General features: G+C 38.7%; 1 protein-coding gene and 1 pseudogene across 1 annotated transcript in view; both read left to right on the top strand.

Annotated features, from left to right (window-relative positions):
* The first annotated feature begins 534 nt into the window (after nt 1-534).
* Nucleotides 535-27365, top strand: LOC141510409 (vomeronasal type-2 receptor 26-like; annotated as a pseudogene).
* Nucleotides 18651-27388, top strand: part of LOC141511925 (uncharacterized) — a 34294-nt gene continuing 25556 nt past the window's right edge. The window contains exon 1 of the mRNA XM_074220902.1: nt 18651-18850. The gene's annotated coding sequence lies outside the window, so the exon portion shown is untranslated. The remainder of the gene's footprint in view (nt 18851-27388) is intronic.

Genomic DNA, 27388 nt, shown 5'->3' with positions numbered 1-27388 from the left:
CAAATGGGGTTAAGTGGCCTGCCCAAGGCCACACAGCTAGTGTCTGAGACCGGATTTGAACCCAGGTACTCCTGACTCCAAGGCCAATGCTTTATCCACTATGCCACCTAGCCGCCCCACTATGCCACCTAGCCGCCCCATTATCTCATTCTTAAGGGGAAAGCTTTCATTCTTTCTTGTCTTCCATATATTCTCCTCTGTATACATTCTCTGATTTCTCTTTTGCTATGTTTTTTGTGCTTCACAGTCTAGGGGGTCATGGTGGAAATGATATATAGGGTGAAAGCATTCAAGCCTTGGATATCGAGGTTGGCTGTTCTTTCCTTCTCCCAAGTGATCAAAGGTTCAGGGATAGGAGGGGTTAAGTTTAGGGGGAATGATAGTAATCATAGTTTTTCACATCATGAGTTTCAGATGTCTATTGGGCAACCAATTTGAAATGTCTGAAAGGCAATAGGAGATCAAAGACTGGAGATCAGCAGTAGATTTAGAGCAGAACAGTTAGATTGGATGAAATTCAGCATAGAGGTAATAATGGAATTCATGGAAGCCGATGAGGTCACCAAGTGAGTAGGACAGAGAGAGAAGACAAGAGGATCCAAGAAAAATCCCTGAGGGTCACTGATAGGCAGAAAGTACATTTTGCAAGAGGGTGCAGCAGAGGAGACATTTAAGGAAAGTTCAGGTACTAAGAATTTTGATTGAATGTGATCATAACCTCGAGTAAGGCTGCAGCATGGCATTCTTTATTCTAAGGAAAACAAAATGACCCAGCCCAACTTCCTGCTTCCCCTAATGAAGTAATTAAAGTCTCCCTTAAAGTAAAATTGGGAGAAGACTCTAGAGATATCTATTCAACATCCTTTTGGGTCATTTAATGTCAATTCTTACCCTAACCATATCTCTCTCCACCTCTTGGGTTCACTCTCTAAACTTTCTCTACATATATATCTTGTTTTATCATTAATTCTAAATGACCTTTAAAACTCTGTTTTGTTTCCAATAATTATGAGGCAAAACAAAGACTCTCTTCATGTTTTTCCCTTTTTTCTTTTCCAGTCATCTTCATCTTTAAGATTTTACAGTGAATTCTCTGTCGGATCTCACAATTTTTTGGCATTAGAACTCCCATTAAACTTCATTAGAAATGAGAATAAAAGCACCTACCTCTCAAGTTTGCTTTGACTTAATGTTTGCAAAGTGTTTTAAAAACCTGTGCTATATAAATCTACCTGTTATTAATATTTTAAAAGAATCTATATAAGAAATGTTACTTGATGGTACTTTTTTGTTACTAAGAGCTTATAACTACTCTTAAAGCAGCACCTTCAGAAAATAGTCAGCTCTGTAGTATCTTTTAGGAACCATTTCAAGGGAAATCTTTAGTCAAACACCCTGTACCTATGTACTATGAAATAGAAATATGTGGTTTCTTAAATAGAAAAAATGTGACATGTTTATTTGTGTTAGCATTCTGTAGTTTATATTTAAATTCATTTGGGATTTCTTGATCGTTATTTGACTTTCTTGCAGTGCTTTCCAAGTTAGAATTGTATTTCATTTACTTAGTATTTTTGGTTCTTTTTTTCTCTCTCTTTTTTAAATGTGTATCAATGGGGTGAAGTGACTTGCCCAAGGTCAGACAGCCAGTAAAGATCTAGTGTCTGAGGGCATATTTGAACTCAGATCCTACTGATGCCAGGGTCTTTGTTCCATACGCTGAGCCACTTAGCTGCTCCTAAGTTAGTATTTTCTAGAACTTAATATAGCATATGATTTACAGAAAATAATTTAGAAAAGCCTGTTAATTGATTGAATGTGTCCTCAGAAATCTAGATCAGGTATTCCTTCACTAGAAATTCTAAAATACTTAATGCCTTAAAAAAATCCTCAAATCTCATACCTTCTAGAGTATCTAAATACCAAGACCTTTCAAAGAATTCCCTTCTTGTCCAGACTCCCTCTTCTGTGTGCAGTGAGAGCTGTGGCTCTGGATTTTGGAAATCAGTCCGAGAAGGAGATGCCATCTGTTGCTTTGACTGTATCCCTTGCCCAGAGGGGGAGATTTCCAACCAGACTGCTAAGTATAGGAAGATACACAAGAAAGAGGCTTTTAACAGGGGTTGGATAAATAATTGGAATTGATTCTTGAGGATTCATAGGTTCTGTGGACATAAATCAATTGAAGCAAATGTGAGGACATGAGTGGAAGAATACCAGAGGTAGGGAAAACCAGCATAGGAGCTCATAGTGATCAGTGTCATCATAATACTGATGTGGACCCTGAGAGTTTGGGGGGGGGGGGATGAAAGCCTTTAATGTATGTTTATGTCCCTAATGTTCTGGGAGAGACTTAGGAGAAAGATGAAAACATGAACCCCAAGTCAAATAAAAGAACATATATGAATGCAGAAATTTTCTCCCAAAGTGAAGAAAACAGTAGTTAAGGTAGAGAGATATAGATATATAAATGTGGTTGTGTGTCAATCTCCTCTGTAAAGTGGGTAGTAATGCATTTTTAAACCTTCATCAACCTTTTAGATGTGTTAGTATTTTTATAAATTCATTTACCACATTTCTCCCATTATCCATCATATTCTTCTGTTCCAATGGGTTATTCAGTATAACAAGACTGATTTTGGTTTTTTAGGTTTTGAAAAGCAATGGGGTTAAGTGAATGATTAATTAATAAGATACTATATTTCCGCCCAAATAAGATTGGGTCTTATGTTAATTTTTTGCTCCAAAGGATACACTGGGATTTATTTTCAAAGGATATTATTTTTCCCCATGTACAAAAAAATTTTAATTTATTCAAATGCAATCATTTCATCCACTTCTGGAACTTTGTTACAACTCTCCCCAAACCCCAAATTCTACCCTGTATTTCTTGTGAATCCATTATCTATAGAACCATTAGCCCCAATCTCTCCTGTCCAGCAACAGAGTTCTTAAATGACCACTTCTTGTCCACATGGCCTGCTCATTGTGCATTGGCAGCACAGCTGTCAGTTATTTTATCCCATGAATTCTTCCCCCAAGTCAGAATTTCCTGCAGACTAGGCATCATACATTTTTCACCCTGATTTCTCCCCATCCTATTTTCCGTGTCATGGATTTCCATGCACAAATGATCTTTGAATGGCTTCTTCATTGTAATATGAAGAGGCTGGAGTCAGGCAATCAATCCTGCTGAAATCACCATTTGATCTATACTTCCTGCTGCAACATGTACACAAATAATGAATTATTATTCTTATTGTCGTATATTTTAAGCATTACTGTCAATATTTATTTATATATATTGATAGAATTATATTATTATTTTATACTTCAATATGTCCAATTCGTGTTGCAATGGACATAACAAATCTGACCATCTAGCTAAGGATCTTAATTGCAGCTTAATTTGGGGGTAGGGCTTATAACATGTGCATTCTGAAAAATCATACAAAAGTTTATTTTCAGAGAAATCTGGTAAAAGAAAATGAGAAAATGAGAAACAGAGAGAAACCAGTAAAAGAAATCAATAGGCCAAATAAAACAGAAACTGAATGCTGAGCTCTTTTTAGATCTTTGGGCCTCATCGCTCTGCCAAAAGGGAGGCTGTGACTTTCCACTCATATTTTGTCATTAGGACCATACATTTGTTCTTTGAACTTTTTAAACATTCATAGTAGGGGAGGCTAGGTAGCACAGTGGATAGAGCCATTGCTCTATCCTGGAGTCAGGAGTACTTAAGTTCAAATCCAGCCTCAGACAATAATTACCTACCTGTGTGGCCTTGGACCAACCACTTAACCCCACTACCTTGCCAAAAAAAACAAAATTTAAAAAACCATTTATGTTAAAATAATCCTTGTTTGTTATTTTTTTGCATTTAGTTTTATGATAAACCTTGTACATATTCTATTTTTCACTCAGATTGTGTGATAAGTAAGGTATACTGTAGAAGATAGAATTTTAGTTGAATCTTAAAAAGAATCCACAGAGCTCAGTAATCAAAACAGTAATAGGGAGTGTTTCAGATCTGGGGACAGCTAAGAAAATTTAGGTAGTTTTCATTTCATTTTTTAATGTCTGTTTTAGTGATTTGGAATACTCATGTTGTCATTAATACATTTGGTGTTTTGTCTTTGGAGAATGTTAGCTTTGGTATTTTTTTCTTGTTATGATATTGTCTATTATACATATATATCAATAATGTACACATAACTTAAGTACATACATATATATTTATAATTGAAAAAATTGCAAATCTTAATAGAATAATTAAAATTATATCTTCTTTTGTTCTAGTTTATTCAAAATTTTGTTCTGTCCTTTTGGGTTCATCATTCTGTTACATATTTCCAAAACAGAGGGAATAATTTTTAATTCTCTCATGATTATGACATTACAGTCTATTTTGCTATTAATTTGGAACAATTTCTTTCATGAACTTAGATGCAAAATTATTAAATAAGTTTATACTGACTTGATCTTGCTGTATTGTCCATATTTTAGAATAACAGCATTTATTTTCTCATAGAATTTTATATCAAAATTTCCCTTAAACTTACATGATAGTAGCTAATTTTTAATTTGCTTCATGTATAATAATTTTTTCAGGTCTTCATTTTTATTACGTGGAGGTATTTGCTTTATAGATGTTTCTTGTAAGAAATAGGTTGAGAGATTTTATTTCCTTATCCTATATGCTACTCTTTACTTTCTGGGTAACAATCTAATTCATTAAGCTCATTTGATTATAAAAAGGTCATTCATATTATAATTTAAGATATATAATGTAATATGATATAATTTAAGGTGCTCAGGTAGGACATATATGATGCAAATAATGTTACAAAGTAATTTGATATGGTATAATACATTATAAAAATGTAATAGAGCATATGCTAACACCATCACCCAAACTATGGAGCATAAACTAATATAATATAAATTTGGAACTTTTAATCTCTTCCTATTTTACCTTAGATTTCTTGTTTATATCATGATTCATTTGTTTATATTTCTTTTCTTTCCCCAATTAGGATTTTTTAAAAACTCTGTTTCATTAAAGATAGGACTTTGGTTTTTCAATTATTTTCACTTAGACATGTTAAGGCATTCTTATTGTCAACAGCTTCCTACCCTTCCCTTCCAAGCTCCTGAACCAGTTTCTGACAGTTTCCAAGGATTCTGGCATTTTATGAAGTCATCATTTCTATCCTTTTTCTGCTTACATACTTACCTCTTCATTTCTCTTGCTGCCAATTATTCCCATCAATGATGGGGATTGTTTATATTTTATCATCTCTGTATTTTTAATAAAATGATGTTTATTCTCTTCATGAAATCTTTTTCCTTTATTGTTAAAGCTTTAATAGAAACATTGTCTACTTGTTTATTCCTTTGTAAGTCTTCATTTTCTTCACAGAATCAAAACTCTTAATGTCCATATTTTGATTTTCCTCTTTGAATATATTGCTCTGTTATTTTCTCTTAGAGTTTGACCAACTGGTCATTTTTTAATTATGATGCACTCTCAAAATCATGAATTCTTTCAGGAGATATAGGTCTAAACTTATAGAATATGATAGAAAACTTCTTCATTCTCTTGTTATGTGTTTCATCATCTTTATATATCCTGCCACTCTTATGCTCATTTCCTTCCTATTTTTCATGATGCTGTTGATTAAGTGATGATTGATTAATGGTGGTTATGGTGGTGGTGGTGATGTTGATGCAGATAAATGATCATAAAATGATAAAAATCTTTTCAGGTCAGGAAGAAAATACCTCTTGCCCGTAAGTTACCAATAAAGTAATTGAGTTAAAAGTCCAAACACATTAAAATAGAAAGTTGAGTCATTAAAAAAGTTCTCACTATCTGATATCGATAGAGAATGTTCCTTTATATTTGACAATGTGTTTATATTGTAAGTTCAGGAACTCTCAGTTGTCCATAGGAACTTTTCAATCTTACCAGTTTTATCCTTGAGTTTACAGAAAACATGATTTAACTCATTTGTTTTGCTTTTCTTCAAAATGCTTTATGGAATCTTTGGACTTTCAGTTTCAGATTGAGGAAAATGAGGTAAAGAGGGCTAAGTGACATGCCCAGAACCACACAGCACAATTCAGAAACTATTTTAGAAACACGTTTTAGATAGAAAGGATTGTTTACTTTTCATTCATCACATTTTAATTTTTTTGTCTTAGTCCAGTGGTTTTCCCTTAAGGGAAACAGACCATTTTGGTGTATATTTACTTAGAAAAATCATAAATGTGCATTACAAATGTTGTATAGTATTTTTACTTCTTTGGCTAAAGGTTTTATCTGGTTACAATCAAGATTTTTTCAGGTCTTCTGTCCTGAAGAGTAAAGGGAGTGGAAATGATTTTCATATCTTGCAAATAAACAAAGTAGAAATAACTTCTATATCTTGCAAGCAACAATTACTGTGGAGACATGTGAGGTTGTGTGAATTATAGAACATGTTCAGCCCTCCATCTTGACTAAGAAGTCCTGCATGGTCCCTATATTATTGCCATACATGAGTCATTAAATAGGTTGACTAAGATGGCTTTCACAACTCTTCTCTGTGATTTCTGGTGTGCTAGTCACATGCTACCATACATGAATTCCATCCAGGGTCTCAATTTGTGTCTTTCTTCTCCATGATTCCTTCTCCTTGGGGCTTTGCTTTTGACTCTATAGACTTGGACCCCATACCACCAAGGGCATGACACCATGCCACCTCCTTCCCCTCTACACAATTGTTACTGTAAAGATTGTCCTTCTCCCTTACCCTTCACATCAGCAGACAGTAACTTGAAGGGAAGGATTGTCATCAGTTTGATGCTGATCTTAGGCCAAGATCTTAGCACAGTATCTACTAGTAATGATTTAGTAAATGTTTCTTGACTGCCACCTGTCACATCATACTTATTTCATGAGAAACTATTATCTTCATAGCCATGAAATCTGAGAGAAGACATCTTACATATCAATCTATTTCTGATCTAGAAGGGTCCATATGTCTGAATTAACAGTGATGATGCATTCGAGCTTCTCCTTTAGTGCAAGGCTGATATCAATTGAAAAACTGAATCAGATCTTGGGGGGCCTCCCTTTGCAGACAAGAAGTTCAGTTTGAGAAATTTTATTGCTCTCCCGCCAGGGTAAAAAAAATTGGGGTCAACTTCAAACATTGAGAATGTTTTCATCGATTACAGATATGGATTATCTGTCCCGAAGATGGATATTGAAACAAGGAGAGAAATCGTTGCCTCCTCAAGGTGGAGATCTTTCTGACATTTGAGCAACCTCTGGGCATGACTATGACCTGCATAACTCTGGTAGTCTGTCTCTTGACAGCTCTGATCATTGGGGTCTTTCTGAAGTAACAGGACACTCCCATAGTGAAAGCCAACATTATTATTAGCTACATCTTGCTCTTCTCCCTAAGCCAATGCTTCCTGTCTTCACTGCTCTTCATTGGAAAGCCTACTTCAGCCACGTCTTCTCCAACACACATTATTTGGAATCACATTCACAATGGTCGTCTCCTCCATTTTGGCTAAAATCATCACAGTAGTTCTAACCTTCAAAGTTATAAGACCAGGGAGCTGGAGCAGAAAATGGATGGGCTCTAAGACACCCATTTCTATTATTCTTATCTGCTCCCTGATTGAAGTGATATTCTTTGCTATTTGGCTGTTGTTTCTCCCCTATTCCCAGACACAGACCCTCATTCAGAACCCGAGCACATCATCCTGAAGTTCAATGCAGGTTCACTCATTGCTTTCTACTTTATCCTGGGCTACATGGGGTTCTTGGCCCTGGGGACTTTCACTGTAGCTTTTTTGGCCAGACACCTTCCTGACACCTTTAATGATACCAAGTTTATCACTTTTAGCATGCTATTGTTTTTTATTTAATATTTATTCTCATTTTGTACAAATGTTTTTTATACATTAATAAAATATTCTTGTTTAAGAGTAAACAAAATACCCCCTCCCTCCCTATAGACTCTCTTGAGCAATAAAGGGGAGAGAAAAAAATTAAAATTTAAAATAAAATAATAGTAATAACTGAAGTTATGGCCAGGTTGTAAAATGGACAGAGCACCAGCCCTGGAGCCATGAGCACCCGAGCCCATATCCGGCCCTGTACACCAAACAATCACCCAGCCATGTGACATGCAAGCCACCCAAACCCCGCTGCCCTGCAAAAACCAAAAAAAGAAAAAAAAAGACCCAGAATAAAATAAAATAAAATGGTATTAATAGCAGGGGTGGCTGGGTGGCAGACAGAGCATTGGCCCTTGAGCCAGGAGCACCTGGGTCCAAATCCAGTCTCGGACACCCAACAATCATCCTGCTATGCTGCCCCAGGCAGGGCACCCAGACCCATTTGCCCTTCACCCCCCAAAATAATAATAGTAAAATATGTGCTTCAGTCTTTGTTCCAACACCAACAACTTTGTCGTGGGTGGATCACATTCTTTATGGTAAGTCCATCACAACTTACTTCCATATTTTTCCCACCGTTGCCACTGCTGATCGCAATTCCCTCCTGTCTTATTTCTCCACTACCATGTACTATATTTTCTCTCTCCTTTCACTCTGACTCTGCTGTAGAGTAGCTGAGTGGCGCAGCAGACATATCCCTGTTCCTGGGGCCAAGAGGCCCTGAGCCCCCATACCAACCCTTAGGCCCAGAATCCACCTGGCCCTATGGTCCTGGACAGGCCTTCCACTCCCAGCACCTTGCAAGAAGTAAAAAAGAAAATGTGTTATATCTGACCGCTCTCCCCCCATGGTCCATCCTCTCCTCCATCACTCACATCACCCCTGTTCCCCCGTCCCCCCCTTCTTACTCCAGATGCCTATACCCCATTTGAGTATATATGCTGTTTCCTCTCCCAGCCATGTCTGATGAGGGTGAAGATTCCCTCATTCCCCCTTGCCTTCCCCCCTTCCATATCATTGCAATAGCTCATTGTAATAAAGAAAAATCTTATTATATGAAATATCTTGGCCTATTCCCTCTCTCCTTTTTCTTTCTCCCATTTCAATTCCCTTTTCTAATGACTCCATTTTTACACCAGATTTTATCTTCAAATTCAGCTTTCTCCTGTGCTTCAACTATAAAAGCTCCCTCTACCTCCTCTATTAACTGAGAAGGTTCCTATGAGTATTATCAGTGTCATTTTTCCATGCAGGAATACATGCAGTTCATCATCATTAAGTCCATCATATTTTCCCCTTCTCCTCCAATCTCCATGCTTCACCTGAGTCCTATATCTGAAGATCAAACCTTCTGTTCAGCTCTGGCCATTCCAACAGGAACATTTGAAATTCCCCTGGTTCATTGAAAGTCCATCTTTTTCCCTGGAAGAGGACATTCAGCCTTGCTGGGTAGTTCATTCTTGGCTGCATAAGCTCTTTTGCCTTCTGGTATATTCTAAGCCCTACGAGCTTCCAATGTAGTTGTTGCTAAGGCCTGTGTGATCCTCACTCTATGTCCACAATATTTGAATTGTGTCCTTCTGGCTGCTTGTAATATTTTCTCTTTGACTTGGGAGTTCTGGAACTTGGCTATAATATTGCTAGGGGTTGGTTTTTTGGGATCTCTTTCTCGGGGGGATCGGTGGATTCTCTCCATTTCTATTTTTGCCCTCTGCTTCTAGGATATCAGGACAATTTTACTGTAGTAATTCTTTGAAAATGATGTCAAGGCTCTTTTCCTGATCATGACTTTCAGGTATTCCATAATTTTTAAGTTATCTTTCCTAAGTATGTTTTGCATTTCAGCTGTTTTGTCAGTGAAATGTTTCACATTTTCTTCTAATTTTTCATTTTTTTTTTTGGTTTTGAAGTATTGAGTCCTGCTTTCTCATAAATTCAGCAATCTCCCTGAGTTCTGTTCTTTGTCTGAAGGATTTGTTTTCCTCAGAGAGATTTCTTATCTCTTTTTCCATCTGGCCAATTTTGATTTTTAAAGCATTCTTCTCCTCAATAACTTTCTGAACTGTTTTATCCATTTGACCTAAGCTGGTTTTTTGCATGCTATTTTCTTCCGCATTTTGTTGGATTTCCTTGACTAGGGTGCTGACTTCATTTTCATGTTTTTCCTGCATCTCTCTCCTTTCTTTTCCCAGTTTTTCTTCTAACTCCCTCATTTGATTTTCAAAGTCTTTTTTGAGCTCTGTCATAGCCTTAGCCCAATTTGTTTTTCTTGGAGTCTTTAAATGCAGTAGCTTGTGCTTCTTCATCTTCAGACTGAGTATTTTGATCCTTCTTGGGCTCATATGCAAAATATTTCTCAATGATGTTCCTTTTGTTTCTCTGCTTGCTTATTTTCCCAGCCTGAGTCTGGTTTTTGGGGGTGTTTCCTGAGCTGTTGGGAACACTCCCAAAAGGATTTCAGTGTGTGAGGTTCTGTCCTCCCTCCTGGTCTGAGGTGGGGGGGGGCTGCTCTTCTATGGGGAGGGGGCCTAGATTGCAATCAGGATATGAATGTGGTCAGAGCCCCAGATTCCTGTACCAGGGGTAGAGGACAGAGCTCGGCAGTCTCTCTCTCTTCACTCTCCTCCCTATGTTCAATGGCCTCATGCCCTGGAGGCTCCTGCTTACTGGATGCACTGGCTTCTGTCTCTTTCCTGGAACTCGGCTATGCTGGCCAGGCTGCTCTGTGTGTGCCCTGGGGGGCTGGGCTTCACATGCTGGCTCTGGCCGAGGTCCCACTGCTGTTCCCCTAATTTGTGCCTGGTGCTCCCCAGGGCGTAGCTCAGGAAACTCCCCTGCTGCTGTGAGCTGTGGCTCCCAAAGCCCTGGGGCTGCCTCCAGAAGGCTGAAGTTCTTTCACTCTGGAGGGCTGCCCCTCCAACCCCAGGAAGCAGAGCCTTTCTTCTCTTTTCCAGGTTACCTTGAGTAGAACTACCTCATTGGGTCCCTCTGTGGGTTCTATCTCTCGAAAATTTAGAGTCCTTAGCTTATGAGTTTTATGAGAGAGTGCCTAAGATGTAATCCGTTCTTGTTGCCATCTTGGCTCCCACATGCTAGTGTTTTGCAGTGTCTGGATGTCATTTTTGCCCATATACCAGAGCACCAAGGGGGAAGCGATGGTAGCTGTGGAAGTCTTCTCCATCTTGAGCTCAAGTGGTGGCATACTTGTCTGCAATTTCATTCCCAAATGCTATGTGATCCTTTTGAGACCACATAGGAGCACTCGGGAATGGATAAATCCTAAACCGTATGCCATGGGATGCCATCATTCTAAAACATGTCCTCCTGTCTCCTAGAAATATGACTGTCTTCAAAAAAATAGCTAACTCATATTTGAGGTTAGATATCTGTTCACATCAGGGTCTCCATTATTTCCTCATCCAAACAAGTCCATTTTCAGGGCTCTTCCTTTGCCTCCATGACCACTACTACCCTTTTGTAAGTTGCTGCCTCCATTTCTTAATCATGTTTTCATTATCACTTTTACATTCTTAATCCTTTTAAACAATATTCATTTCTGCCACCCCAGCAATATTATTTCTACAGCTCCTAGTCCTCCCACCATCACCATCACCCTTTTATTTCCAGGAATCACTTCAGCTTTGCTTCTCATCAACTTCTATTGATGTACTGATGGGAAAAATTCTCTTTCATAATTTTCCTTTCTTCTCTGTCATGAATCCAGTTGACCTGAAAGATTAAAGTTTATACCTTTGAATTGGCAACTGCCTTTCATTTTAGTCTTTTAATACTGACCACACAAAGAAGAATTTAGAAATGTCCTTACAAGTGAAATAAATTTTTTATAAAGTTATATACAATAATATACAATATGTAGTTATATACAATAATAGTTTCCACACTAATCATTTTTGCAAGATTTTGAATTCTATCATTTTTCCTCTCTCTTCCCTCCCCTTCCCTCAAAAGAAGGCGATCTGATATAAAGTCTTTACATTTGTTTCTATGATATGCATCGATCAAAACTGAATAAGTTGAGATAAAAAAAACATATCCACGATGAAAACAGAAGTTAGCAAAGAAGAAGATGGCAAAATTATGTAATACATAAGACAACTTTTTAAAAATTAAAGAAAATAATCTTTGGTCTTTGTTTAAATTCCATACTTTCTTCTCTGGATGGTTTTCTCCATCATGAATCCCCTAAGATTGCCCCTGATCATTGATTGCACTGATGGAGGGAGCAACTCCATCAAGTTTGATCATGTTGTTGTTAGGGTGCAACATATTCTTTCGGTTCTGCTCAACTCACTCAGCATCAATACATACAAGTCTTTCCAGGCTTTTTTTGAAAGCCTATCCTTCATTTGTTCAGCCATTCCCCAGGACAAAGTATGTGTGTGTGTGTGTGTGTGTGTGTGTGTCTGTATCACAATTTGGCCAGCCATTCCCCAATTGATGGACATCCCCTCAAATACCAATTCTTTGCCACTAGAAAACAGTTGCTATGAATATTTTTGTGTATGTGGGATTTTTACCCTCTTTCATAATCTCTTAAGGATATAGGCCCTGTATTGTTGGATCAAAGGGCATTCACATTTTTGTTGCCCTTTGGGCATAATACCAACTTGCTCTCCAGAAAGGTTGGATCAGTTCACAGCTAAACCAATAATGCATTAGTGTCCCAGATTTCCCACATCCCCTCCAACATTGATGCTTCAAGTTGTATTTCTTTAATCAATAATGATTTATCGGGGGGGCAGCTAGGTGGCGCAGTGGATAGACAACCAGCCCTGGAGTCAGGGGTACCTGAGTTCAAATCCAGCCTGAAACACTTAATAATTACCTAGTTGTGTGGCCTTGAGCAAGCCAGTTAACCCCATTTGCCTTGCAAAAACCTAAAAAAAAAATAATGATTTAGAACAATTTTTAAATACGACTACCGAGAGCTTTAATTTCCTCACCTGAAAAGTGCCTTTGCCTATCCTTTGATCAATTGTCAATTGGGGAATTGCTTCTTTTTGGGTAAATTTGACTCAGTTCTTTATATATTTTAGAAATGAGTCCTTTGTCAGAAACACTAGTAGTAAATTTTTTCCTTAATTTACTACATTTCTTTTTATCTTGGCTACAATCCTTTTGCTTGTTCAAAACCTTTTTAATTTAATGTAATCAAAATTATGTAATTTTATAGTGTTTTTATCTCTTCCTTGGTCAAAAATGATCCCAACAGGTAAACTACTCCTTGTTCTCCTAATTATCTTGCTTTAATGTCTAAACCCTGAACTCATTTTGATTTTATCAGTATAGGGTGTGAAATAGTGGTCTAATGCTAGTTTCTGCCATATTATCTGCCAGTTCTTCCAGGAGTTTATCAAAAAGTAAGTTCTTATCCCAGAAGCTGGATTCTCTGGGTTTACTATAATCATTTCCTGCTGTCTCTTTTGCACCTAATCTATTCCACTGATCCACCACTCTATTTCTTATTTGGTACCAGTTTTGATTTTAGCTCTGGTAAGGCTCAGCTGCCTTAATTTGCATTATTTTCAAGAAATCCCTGGATATTATTGACTTTTCATTTCTTAATATGAATTTAGTTACATTTTTTCTAGCTCACTAAAGGTCTTTGGAAGTTTGATTGCTATGGCACTAAATAAGTAGAATTCAATAGAGGTAGAATTGTCATTTTTTTATATTAGCTCAGCCCATTTATGAGCAATTTTTATTTGCCTACTTAGATCTGATTTTATTTCTGTTTTAACGTTGTTTTCATGGGGTTTCTGAGTCTGCCTTGGCAGGTAGACTCCCAAGTATTTTATTTTGTCTGAAATTAATTTAAATTAGATTTATCTTTCCAACTCTTGCTGCTGAATCTTGCTAGTGATATATAGAAATGATCCAGAGTATGTGAGCCTATTTTATATCCTGTGACTTTGCTAAAGTTACTAATAGTTTCCATACTTTTTGGATGATTTTTTAATGTTTCTCCAGGTATATCATCTGCAAAGACTGAGAATTTTTCTTCTTCCTTCACAATTCTAATTCGTTCGATTTCTTTTTCTTCTCATATTGCTAATGCTGACATTGGTAATACAATATCGTATAGTCAAGGGGATAATGAGAATCCTTGTTTCACCCCTGATCTTATTGGGAAGGCTTCTGTCTTATCCCCATTTTAGACAATGCTTGTTGATATCTCCAGATAGAGACTGCTTATAATTTTAAGCAACAATCCATTTATTCCTATGTTCTCTAGTCTTCTTAGAAGGAATGGATGCTGTATTTTGTCAAAGGTCTTTTCAGCATCAACTGAGATGATTGTAAGACTTCTGTTAGGTTTGATATTGAGATAGTCAATTATGCTGACAATTTTTCTAATATTGAACCAATCCCATATTCCTGGAATAAATCCTGCTTTGTCATAGGGTGTTATACTAGTGATAACTTGCTATAATTGCTTCCCTTAAAATTTTATTTAAGATTTTGGCATCCATATTCATTAGAGAAATTGGTTTAAAATTTTCTTTCTGTTTTGACTCTTCCTGGTTTAGCTATCAGCATTATATTGGTGTCATAGAAGGAATTAGGCAGAGTTCTGTCTTCACCTATTTTTCCAGATACTTTATATAGAATTGGAACCAATTCTTTAGAATTCACTTGTGAATCCATCTGACCCTGAGAGTGTTGCTTAGGAAGCTCATTGGTGGCTTGTTGAATTTCTTTTTCTGAAATAGGATTGTTTAGGTTTTAAATTTCTGCTTCATTTAACCTGGGAAATTTATACTAATAAATATTCATCTATTTTAGTTAGATGTTTTATTGCCATACAGTGGGGCAAAATTGTTCTGAATTATTAGCCCAATTTCCTTCTCATTGGTGGCGAAAATGGCCAAATATGACTATTATTTTCTTTTCTTCTTTCTTTTTTTTTAAAATCAAATTAACCAAAAAGTTTATCTGTTTAACTGATTGTTTTATCTGGTCCATGGTTTTCTTGCTTTTGCTTTTAATAATTTATTTTTTTATTCAATTTTAATTTAATAATTTCTCCTTTAATTTTTAGAATTTCTAGTTTGGTATTTAATTGGCGGTTTTTTATTTTGTGCTTTGTATAACTTTTTTTAGTTGTATAGTGAGTTCATTGATTTCCTCTTTCTCTATTTTATTCATGCAAGCATTTAGGGGATATAATATATTCTCTAGTAAATGCATTGGCTGAATCTCATAAGCTTTGTTGTGTTGTCTTGTTGTTGTTAGCCCTTGGATGAAATCATTAATTCTTTCTATGATTTGTTCCTTGATCCACTCAATCGTTAAAATGAGGTTATTTAGTTTCCCATTTCTTTTAGATCTATCTCTCCATGGCCCATGATTGCACATGATTTTTAATTGCATTATGGTCTAAAAAGGAAGTATTCAATATTCCTGCATTTGCTTATGAGGTCGTTAATGCCCTAGTACATGGTCAATTTTTGTGTAGGTGCCACGTACTCCAAAAAAAAAGTTATATTCCTTTCTTTCCCCTTTCAGTTTTCTCCAAAGGTCTATTGTGTCTAAGTTTTATAACATTCTATTTGCCCCCTTACTTTCCTTCTTGTTTAGTTTATGGTTAGATTTATCTAATTCTGAGAGGGAGGTTGAGGTCTCCTACTGGTAGTCTCTTCCTGTAACTCATTCCACTTCTCCCCTAAGAATTTGGATACTATGCCACTTGGTGCATACATATTTAGTGCTGAAATTACTCAGTTGTCTACGGTACCTTTTAGGAGGCTATAGTTCCCTTCCTTCTCTTGTAATGAGATCTCTTTGTCTGAGATAAGGATTGCTTCCCCTTTTTCTCTTCAGCTGAAGCATAATATATTTTTCTCCAACCTTTTACCTTTACTCTGTATGCATTTCTTGTACGCAGCATATTCTGAGCTTCTAGTTTTTAATCTGCTCTGCTATCTACTTATAGGAGAGCTTTTATAGGAGAGTTCATTCCATTCACATTGAAAATTATAATTACTAACCCTTATTTGGCCCTCCATTTGTATTTTCCCCCTTTTTTCCCCTTATCCCTATTCCCCAGTATTTGCTTCTGAACACCAGTGTGTTTGCCCCCTTCTATCCAATCCCTTTCGCCTTTCTTTCCTTTTTCCCCTTGCTCCTTCTTCCTTCCATTCCATCAGTTCCACTTTTTCTCCCCCTTCTCCCTTTTCCCTCTTAATCCTTGAAAGGTAAGATAAGTTTCTAAACTCAACTGTGTGTTTTTGTTTTGGAGAGACTCATGGCCTCTCAGAGTAACTGGCCAGGGGACTCAGCTGGAAACACAGGGACTCCACTGAAAACATGGGGGGCCAGATACCTGGGTCTTCCAGACCAGCTGAGCTGACCAGATAGATGTCTAGGCTGCAGGGTGGGACTTCTCTTATATGCCCACCCTGCACATAGCGAATACTTCTGCCCTGGTTTTCAGGTGAACTCCCAGCCTCACCCCACTGTGCAATGTCTCTGCTCTCCACCCCTGGCTCACCCTCCCTCCCCTGTGACAGTCCTTGTTGGTAGATGTTCTCCTCAGTTCTTCTCTCGTTTCTCTGGATCCAATATCTCTTAAGAGGCTTGGTTTGAGTTAGTTCTGAGGGAAAGGTAGGAGAGCTTAAAATAGGGACTGGCTTCTCTCTGCCATCTTGGCCAGAAGTACAAGTGAAATATAATTTCAATGAAATTGTGTTTCACATCATCACCATTCTGATCAGAACTGGAAATGGTTATTTACTAACTTCATGTTACCTAGGGTTGAATCTTACTAGTTCTCTCCTAGAAGTCTCCCTTACTTTCACCAGGTTATCTGATCTGGGACTTCATATTTCCATTAGATTAGTTGCACCCACCTTCTCTCATCTGCCAGTTGTCACACTATCACACTCACAACCTCAAACTGAGAGTACTGAATAGCTGCTTAGGCTCCCTGTTACAAATCGCCTTGTTCCCCTACTCATTCATCACTACTTTTGATAATATTATATTATATTACAGGTCAGATCATGTCAACTACCCCAACAAAACATTCCATACAATAAAGCATCTAAATGTCTCTTACATCAGCAAATATAAACAGATTCTTTGGCATTTAAGGCACGTGTACACTTGACTCCTTCATACCTTTCCAGTGTTCCAATGCTTGTACTCCCCTCTTTTCTACTTTGTAATCCATGGACACTATTCACCATTCATTACCTTATAAACAACAGTCCATCTCATTTCCTAGTACAGAGTTCTTCCCTTATGGATGGATTGAAATGTCCTATTCTTATAATTATAGTACTATAATACTGCTCATGAGAAAAAAAATGGGAAACCATTGGGAAAGAAAGTCTTTTCATGACATCATTCACAGGTAACTCATAACTTGAGAATGAGAAGTGAAAAAATTAACCGATTACTGACGCTTTATTAGCAATGGTTACATAATAGTGGCTAATTTGGACTATACATACCTTTGGAGGATTATTTGCTGCATTAAGTTTAATGATAGGATGCTTTTCCTAAAGGTTAAGTTTCTGGTTTTCAGTTTCACTGAATAAGTTCTGCTTTTCTTTAGCTCCCTGAAGTAATATCCTCTTCCCAGAAAGTGCATAAATTCAATGTCTCATTAACAGCACCTTCCCTAAGCATAAATACCTTTCTGACGGGCAAGATTTGTAAGGCTGTCTCACTTTGTCAGGCAGGATGAAAAGCATAGGTCCTAATCCAATAGAACGTTAGATTTAGTAGTGGTCACATCTTAAAAATGTCCCATATCTCCTAGATGTGCCTACACTTCAATTACTGGCAATGATCCCAAGGTATACCAACATGCTTCAGGAGGTACCCAGCCTAACCTCAACCAGCCTTGTCGAATTGAATTATATCCTGCCTGAGTATAAGATTCTCAAAACTATAATTCTGATTAAAAGATAGGCTTCTTTAGAAAGTACTCATCCAAACTAATAAGAAATGACGACTCCTAGGTACCTTACCTTATCTTAGTTACAAACTCCGGGGGACAATGATCAGGATGCTGGGAGGCTGGTCCTGCCAGGAGGGGACAAGAGAGTACTGTACAAGGAGTTGTGAACTGATCCAACCATGCTGGAGAGCAACATGGAAACACGCACAAAGAGCAATAAACTTGATTATACCTTTTGACCCAGATATACCAATACTAGGCCCATGGCCAGAAGAAATCACAAAACGTGGGTAAAGTTCCACGCAGATTGTGCACCTTCCATGGTGGGAGATTGGTGATTTTTCCTATTTTCTGTTTTGGCATAAAAATCAAATTCTTTCCCAGTGAATGGTCTTCATTTTCTTAAAGATCTCGACCACCTGCGTCCGTGCGTCCCTGCGTCCTTGCGTCCCTGCTTCCCTGCCTCCCTGCGTCTGTGCGTCCGTGCGTCCTTCCGTCCCTGCGTCCGTGCGTCCCTGCGTCCCTGCCTCCTTGCGTCCGTGCGTCCCTGCGTCCTTCCGTCCCTGCGTCCCTGCCTCCCTACGTCCGTGCGTCCCTGCGTCCCCGCGTCCTTCCGTCCCTGCGTCCCTGCGTCCCTGCGTCCCTGCGTCCCTACGTCCCTACGTCCCTACCTCCGGGCGTCCCTGCCTCCCTGTGTCCCTCCGTCCCTGCGTCCCTGCCTCCTTACGTCCGTGCGTCCGTGCGTCCCTCCCTCCCTCCCTCCCTCAGTCCCTGCCTCCCTGCCTCCCACAGGCGAAAGCACCTTCCTTTAGAGGCAGCAACGTGGTGCCCTGCCAAGTTCGGTGTTCGTTGGCACCACGTCTCCCGAGGTTTCCTGATTGCACAGACCCGAATTCTGTGTTTGGATACAAGACCCAAGAGACGCCTGACAGGACAGACAGGAAGCAGGAAAACCAGGTGAGTCCATGACTGTAACTTGTATAGAACGTGGAAGGAAAAATCACCCTCGTAAGTCATGAGAGTTCTGTTTGTCTTCGGGTGTGAACAGAGTTGAGCACTTAGTGCTTAGAAGATATGGGCATGCTTGGTTCTTGACCTGTAGTGTGAGGACATGAGTATAGCTAGTGCTGCTTCTGGATCACTGAGCCTTTGGAGAGAGTGCTTTGACCGGATCAGATAAAAGCAGTGTGTTTGGACAAAGGGCACGTAAGTGAAGATCAGGGTGAAGACGATCAAGTCGTAAATAGAAGAAATATCCTAGGAAGATCCTCAGCATTGGTGATTAAATGATACCAGTGGAAGACAGAGACCTCTTATAACAGAGGGTAGGAAGTGAGGGTGTGAACAGGAAATAACTCCTACTCTATAGATTTGGCCCAGAGAGGGAATCCTATCCGTTCCCAAGTGGATTCCAAAATCTATCCTGCCCTGCAGGGAAGTAGGGGAGGGGAGAGGGGGCTGTGAAAAGGGAAGGCAAAGGTATAGGTCAAAGGAAACTTAAAGGGGAAAGGAATGAAAACATTGAAGGGGAAAGAAAGGACAGGGAAAATTACCAAGGGGGAAAGATAATAGAAAAAGAATTAGTAATCTTAAATGTGAATGGGATGTACTCTCCCATAAAATGGAAGCAAAAGGCCTGGATTAAAAAACGATAATCCTACAATATGTTGTTTTAAAGAAACACATTTGCAGCGGTGAAATAAACAGGTGTAAAACAAAAAAGCTGGGGCAAAATACCAGAAGTTTCTGCAGAATTACCAAAATTACGGGATAGAGATCCTCATCTCACACAGAGCAAAAGCAAAAATGGATTTCATTAAAAGGAATAAGGACAGAAATTAAGCCTTCTTAAAAGCCACTATAGGGAATGAATTTTTAATATTATTAAACATATATGCACCTACTTATGGGGCATCCAAATTCTTATAGGAGGAACTGAATGGCTTACAAGGAGAAAGACAGTGATACTATAAATGGTGGGGGACCAGAGCTACATAAATTTTTCCACAAAATTAACAGGGAAGGTAAGGTCAATAAAATCTTAGAAAATTTAGATATGACAGACATCTGGAGAAAACTGAATGGGGATAGAAACGAATAAGCCTTTTTCTCTCCTGTATGTGGTACTTATGCCAAAATTGACCATGTACTAGGTCATCAAAGCCTTACAATCAAATGCAGACAGACGGGAATAAAAAATGCCTACTTTTTACTACATGACACAATAAAAATTGCTTGTAAAGAAGGGCCGTGGGAAGATAAACCAACAATTATTTGGAAATTAAATACCTTTATTTAAAAGGATGAGTTGCTCAAATGGCAAATCATAAAAATAATCATTTTCTCTAAAAAAAATGGTAACAAAGAGACACGTGAAATTTTATCGGTTCAGTCAAAGGTTTTGAGGGGAAATTTAATCTCTAAATGCTTACATGAATAAAGTGGAGAAAGTAGTGATCAGTGCATTGGGTGTGCAACTAACAGAGCTGAAAAAGAATGAAGTGAAGTTCCCTTATTCAATACCAAATCAGAAATTCTGAAAATCAAAGGAGAGATTAATGAAATGGAAAGCAAGCTGCCCAAGGATCTTATAATGAAAACTAAGTGTTGGATTTCTGAGAAAAACAGTAAAATAAAACTTTGGTTAATGTTTTCAAAAAAAGGAAAAATATTAAATTACTGGTGTCAATAATGAAAAGGGTAAACTTCCCACCAATGAGGAGGATATTAAAGACGATTCAGAGCTATTTTGTCCAACTCTATGGCAATACATTTCATAACCTTAGTAAAATGAATATTTACAAAATAGAAACTGCACAGTTTAATAAGAGGAAATAGAATACTTAACCTCATTTCAGATAAAGACATTGAAGAAACCATCAATAAAATCCCTAAGGAAAAAAATTGTACACAGCCAGATGAACTCACAAGTGAACTTTACCAAACGTTTAAGGAACCATTCATTCCAATTCTACATAAATCATTTTTAATAATATGAGGAGTTCTGCCAAATTCCTTTGATTATACCAGTATGGTGCTGATTCCTAAACCAGGAAGAGTCAAAAGAAAGAAAATGAGAGACTATTCTCCTTAATGAACATTGTTGCAAAACTCTGAAAATTTTAGCAAAGCGATTATTGCAAGTTGTTACTGGGATACTACACCATGATCAGATAGGATTTATACTAGGTGTGCAGGGATGGTTCAATATTAGGAAAGCATTCAGCATCATTGAACATATCAATAATAAAACCAACAGAAATCCTAGGGTTATCACAATAGTTACTGAAGAAGCCTTTGACAGAAATACTATATCCATTCCTATTAAAAACTCTATAGAGAGGGCACCTAGGTGGTATAGTGAATAGAGCACTGGCCCTGGAGTCAGGAGGACCTGAGTTCAAATCCAGCTTCAGACACTTACCTAGCTGTGTGCCCTTGGGCAAGTCACTTAACCCCATTGCCATAAATAAAATTAAAGAAATTTTTAAGAAAACACTACAGAGTAGAGGAATAGTTTTCCTTAAAATAGCAAAGAGGGTCTATCTAAAACCATCAATAAATGTCATATGTAATGAAGATTAACTAGAAACCTTTCCAGTAAGATCAGGGTGAACCAAGGATGCCCATTATCATCACTATTATTCGGTAAAGGATTAGAAATGTTAGCTTTATCAACACAAGAAAAAAGAAATTGAAGAAATTAGAATTAGCAGTAAGGAAGCTAAACTTTCATTCTTTGTACATGATCTGATAGTATAGAAAACCATCTAAAAAAACTACTCAAAATACGGAACAAATTCAGCAAAGTAGTAGGATATAAAATATACCCATATAAGGCATTAGCATTCTCTGTGCATGAACAGCAATGTCCAAGAGCAATAGATAGAAAGAGAAATTCCACTTAAAGTTATTACAGACGACATTAAATACTCGGGAATCTGTATCCCAAGACAGACCCAGAAGGAACACAGCTAATAGAGTCAGATCGAAAGAACTGGAATAAAGTGTTAATTGTTCATGCTTAAGACAAGGTAATGTAACAGAAATGACAGTTCTACGCAAATGACATTACTTATTGAGTGCCATTCCAATCAAACTACCAAACAACTATTTTACAGAGTAAGAATAAATAGTCACAAAATTCATCTGGAGTAAGAGACGTTCAAGAATATCAAGGGAACTGATAGAAAAAAATAATAAAAGACAGTAACCTAACTATGAGATTTAAAACTTTGCTATAAAGTGGCAGTCATCAAAACTGCCTGGTACTGGTTAAGAAATAGGCTCATGGATCAGTGGAGTAGCATAGGTACAAAAGATACAATAGAATAGGAGATTGTAATAGTATGTTTAGCTTCTGGGTTAAGAACTCGCTATTCAACAAAAAATTGTTGAGAAAACTGGAAAATGGTATGACAAAAACTCAGCCTAGACCCACATCTCACACATCCTATGCCATAATAAATTCAAAATGGGCATAGGATTTAGACCTAAAGGGTGATACCATAGACCACTGAAGAGATCAAGAAATACTCTGTCAAATCTATGAAAAGGAGAGAAAGTTATGTCCAAAGAAGAGAGTACATTAAAAACTACAAAATGCATGATTTTGACTATACTACATTTAAGATTTTGTACTTCTGAAACCAATGCTCCCCAGATTAGAAGGGGAACAGAAAGCTGGGAAACAATTTTGACTGCTGGTGTTCTGATAAAGGTCTCATTTCTAAGGTATATAGAGAATTGCATCAATTTGATGAGATAAGAAAACCTCCAATTGATAAATGATCAAAAGATATGACCAGGCAGTTTTCAGATGTAGTTAAAGCTATATATAATCAAATGAAAAAATGCGCCAAATCATTATTGATTAGAGCAATGCAAATTAAAACAGCTATGAGGTACTACCTTATACCTCTCAGTTTGATCATTTTCCCTTTCTGTCATCTTAACCAAAGTTGGAGAGGTTGTAGGCGTTTGGGGATATTAATGCACTGTTGGTGGAGTTTGTGAACTAGTCCTTCCATTCTGGATAGCAGTACGGAACTATATCCAAAGAGCAATAAAAGTGATCCTACCCTTTGACAGAATAATGCTAGGCCTATTATATTAACAAGATAGCATAAAAATGGGAAAAGTTCCACATATTCTAAGATATTCATAGCAGCTTTTTAAGTAGTGGCAAAGAATTAGAAATTGAAGGAATGCCCATTAATTGGGGAAATGAGTTATGGTATATGAATTATAGAGTTCTCTTGTTCTATAAGAAACTATGAAGGGTCGGACTCTAGAGAAGCAAGGAATGAATTACAGAAATGGATGCAGAGTGAAGGGAGTAGAACATTCTATACTTTAACAGCCACATTGAGAATTGATCAGCTTTGAAGAATGCAACTCCTCTCAGAAGTCCAGAGTTAGACTATCCAGATCCAGATGAAGAAAACAAGCCCAAAACAACAAAAACTGAACAGAATCTGAATGACTTATGTTCAGTTATTTTTTTTAAAAACTTCTTATGGTTTTTCTTATTTCTGTGGTTTTTTCTTTTCCCTTGTTCCTAATTTTCATGCAGAAAATGACTTACATGCAAACATGTTGAACACAAATGCATGTGGATAATGTTTAGTGGATTGTTCACCACTAAAAGGAGGGAGGTGGGAAGGAAGAAGGGAAGAAAACATGTAACATAAATATACATGTGGATGAATGTTGAAAAACTGTCATAGCATATAATTGGAAAAGCAAAATAAAAATTAGATTTTAAAACATGCAATAATTTATGTAAAAACAAAAAAGAAAAAGTGAGACTAGTGATATAGCACAGTGTCCCCTCACTCAAATCCAATCATGTGGTTGTCGTGGCATCACTCCCTGACATCCCGGTCTACTTCAAGAACAAAGGACAGATATCATCATCTTGGTTCGAAATGTGCTCTTGCTAGGCTTCTGCATTGTTCACATGCCCAACACATTCTTGCCAGAAAGTCCATTCTGTGGAGCACTCACACAAGGCAACTGCCCACAGCTGGGTCAGAAGAAGGGAGATGGGAGCACTCTGAAGGAAGGTCTCTGTTAAAAACCTTGGGACTGATTGATCCCGGGAGAGTGGCACAGGACCACCCGGCAAGGCATGGCCCCATCAGAGAGGGCCACAATCTTCCCTTTCTTCTCATTTTTCTCTAGGGTAAGATACATTTCCTCACCCTATTAAGTGTGTATGTTATTTCCTCTCTGAGCCATTTCTGATGAGAATGAAGGCTCTCTCATTCCCCCCTTGCCTTCCCCTTTTCCACTCTCTTGAAAAAGCTTTTTTCTTGACTCTTATGTGAAATCTCTCAGCCCCTTCTTCCTCTCCTTTCCCTTCCTTCCAGCACTTTCCTTTATCACCCATTGACTCCATCTTTCGACTATATTATACCATTCTGTATTATCCCATTATAAGCAGCTCCTTCTTGTGCTCCTTGTCTATATATGCCCCTTGTAACAGAGATAAATGAGAAAGTTCATGTGAGTTATCAGCATCTTCTTCCCATGCAGGAATACAAACCGTTCAACATCATTTCTCATAATTAGTCCTTCTTTTCCACCCCTTCTCTGGTTCACTGAGTCCCATACTTGAAGATCAAACTCGTTTCAGCTCTGGTTGTTTCATTAGAGAGGTTTGAAACTCCCTTGTTTCATTTCGAGTCCACCTTTTCCCCTGAAAGAGGATGCTCAGTTTTTCTGGATAGTTGATTCTCAATTGTAAACCCGAGAATAGTGACTTCAGAGAGGAGTGGAAAGGAAAGTTCATAAACCTTGGTTGGGGATCTCTCAAATAGGAATGGACTGTGAAACTGTTTCCTGTTAAGAAGCTAATTAATAGAAGTTAAATATTGATGTTTTGGGGGGCATCAGGGCAGCTGGGTGGTCAAAGGGCAGCCAGGAGGAGCAATGAGTAAAGGGCCAAGCCTGGAATCAGAAATGCTCATCTTCCTGAGTTCACATCCAACCTCAGATGCTCACTAGCTGCCTCAGTTTCTTCATCTAGTAACTAAGCTGTATATTTGCCAGAAAATTCCAAATGTCAACCACTTCTACAATACCTAAAAAAAGAAATAAAAATGATGGAAACATGAGGTCAGTTTTTCGTACTCCACCTTTTCTTCCCTCCTTACCCACTACTCCCTCCCTGGTTTGTTTCTGAGTTTCTCCCTCCTTCCAGTGTCTTGACCAGCTTGGGCTTTTCACCCTTAGTCTCTTCCTCTAGGGCTCTGGAGCAGAGAGAGCCCTGAAGCTGCCCCAGCTCTGGTCCCTGAGTGAGGCAAGGCAAATTTGTCTCCCTGCTTGTGCTCATGTGACAGGAGCCTTCCCACAGGCATTCCTCTCTGAATCCCTCTCAGGCACCTTTTCTCAGGTGACTCTTCTGGCCCAGGCATGGTTCCAAACTTGAGGGGTCACAAAGGGCCAGTAGCTGCCCTGAAGGCCCTTCCAGCATGACTGGGGACATTCCAAGTCACTTTAGTGCTGCTCATCTGGAGTAGATTCTCTCCCATTTCAGCAGAAATCACCTCTCCCAGGTGGGTCAGTCCTGCCCAAAAAGGCAGGAGAATGTTTCCTGGGTTAATCCCATCTCAGCTCCAGACTACCTGACCTTCAAGGAGAGGTCTTTGAAGGAGGAAGGAAAAAGAGGAAAAACCTACTGATAACTAAACTACTAATAACTGGTTATGAATAAGGAAAAATAATCATTTCCTTCAATATTATTCCTTCCTCAATTTTATAATTCATCAATGGCCAGAGGATCTATCAGATCAAAACCATTTCTTCATTAAAAACAAAGTTCTCCAAACCAATCTTCTAACCCCTCCCCTGGGATCTGGGAGGGCACTGAGTTACTCGATCTGAGTTGAACAATTGGAGCTTCTTCCCAAGGACTTGGGAAGATTTTAGGACCTTTCTCAGAGAAAGTCCCCAGAAACCTGTTGTAAACCCCACAATAAACTTCCTAGATACTGAGAATTTAACAGATCTTTGGTACTGTTTCCAAAGAACAAATTTTCCTAATTTGGTTTAAAGCAAAATATACTTAGTTTGTAAACATTGTACCACACTCTCAAATAGCTAAATTCACCATTTCACAGCATCAAAAATCTAAAGAGGTTAATTTAGTGAGGGCTTCATTGCATCACCCTCTAGAAATCGGCTTTTCATTAGCAGCATTTTATACACAAGAGTTTCCGAAAACTTCAAATGGAAGACATATGAGCATAAAATGAATAATACTTTGGATTTGGATCAGGAACTAAAATGATTGCCTTCAGTTCCCTTCTGCTCATTTCCCTGTATTTACAAATTTTATCCATAGAAAATCCCTTCCTGTGTAGATCAGTTCAACAATCCTGGCATTCAGAGACCTGGGACATCTTGTTCCAATGACACTTTTAGGATTCTTACACTTTCTTAAAAAAAACCCTTCTTATCATATTTTAGGTGAATTTTGCACCCAGTTCTGACCTCCCTCTCTAAGCTCAGAAAATTGAAGACTCCTACTAGATCAGCACCCAATTGAGTTGAGGACAAATGACCATTAGTTCTAAGGGTAACAGAGGGACCCTCAGTTTACCCTCAGACTATAAGACCTCCCCTCAGTCTGCTGCCCAAAGGGGATCATGACATTGCTGCTACTGACTAGGAGGAGGAAGGTCTAAATCTCAGTGAAGGGGGAACAGATGCAGCAGTTCTCCAAGGTAGTTGGTGGGTGGGTCCAGGTAGACCAGGAGTCTTAGGTGGAGTTTTAAGGATGTGTGGAGTCTGGAGTGGAGAAGTGCTCCTTCCAGTGGGGAGAGACTTCTAGGAAGGCCTTCCAGAAGATTGGGAGGGGCCAGGGCTTGGGGAGAAGAGGAGGAGAGGTCCTGGGCTGAGTGGGGCTCTGGGGACTTAGAGAACTTGTCTGGCTGAGAAACCTCTGCCCTCTTCCCTTGGAGCCCAGATCTCTCTGCCTTCCTCTACCTGAGGTCTGACTCCTGGAAAGCAGCTTTGGGAGGGTGCAGGTCTCAAGTGAGTTGGAGCCCACTCCCCTTCCCCCCCACCCCCACCTCCTGGTCTCTGCTGGCTGCCCTTAGGTCTGGGTTCTCATCCTACTGTTCTGACCAAGAGGTGTGTGTCTGGAGGGAGCAAGCTTCTGTTCTCCCAGGAGGTCCCAAGAATTACCCCACCTCCTAGTCAGACCTCAGAATAAGGTCCTCCAACTTTCCCAGGATCAATGTCCTTCTGGGGTCCTCTGAGACCCTTCCCCTGCTCCCCTTCCCCAGACTCCTGGGTCCCTGCCTTCTCGGCTTCCAGAGCCTCAGCTCCCTTCCAGGAGCTGGTTCCCAGGAGGGATTCAGTCTCAGGCTTCCTGTGGTTCACTCCTGGGCCAGAGGGCCAGAACCCTCCCAATGGCCAGCTGTCCCTCCCTCCTGGAGCAAGCAAGCAGTGGTCTGCATAGTGTCTGCATATGTGTGGGGTGTG

The sequence above is a fragment of the Macrotis lagotis genome, chromosome 1 (genome assembly GCF_037893015.1).
Source record: "Macrotis lagotis isolate mMagLag1 chromosome 1, bilby.v1.9.chrom.fasta, whole genome shotgun sequence".
NCBI lineage: Eukaryota > Metazoa > Chordata > Mammalia > Peramelemorphia > Peramelidae > Macrotis > Macrotis lagotis.
Note: the sequence above shows the minus strand (reverse complement) of the source record. Positions and strands in the feature narration are given on the sequence as shown.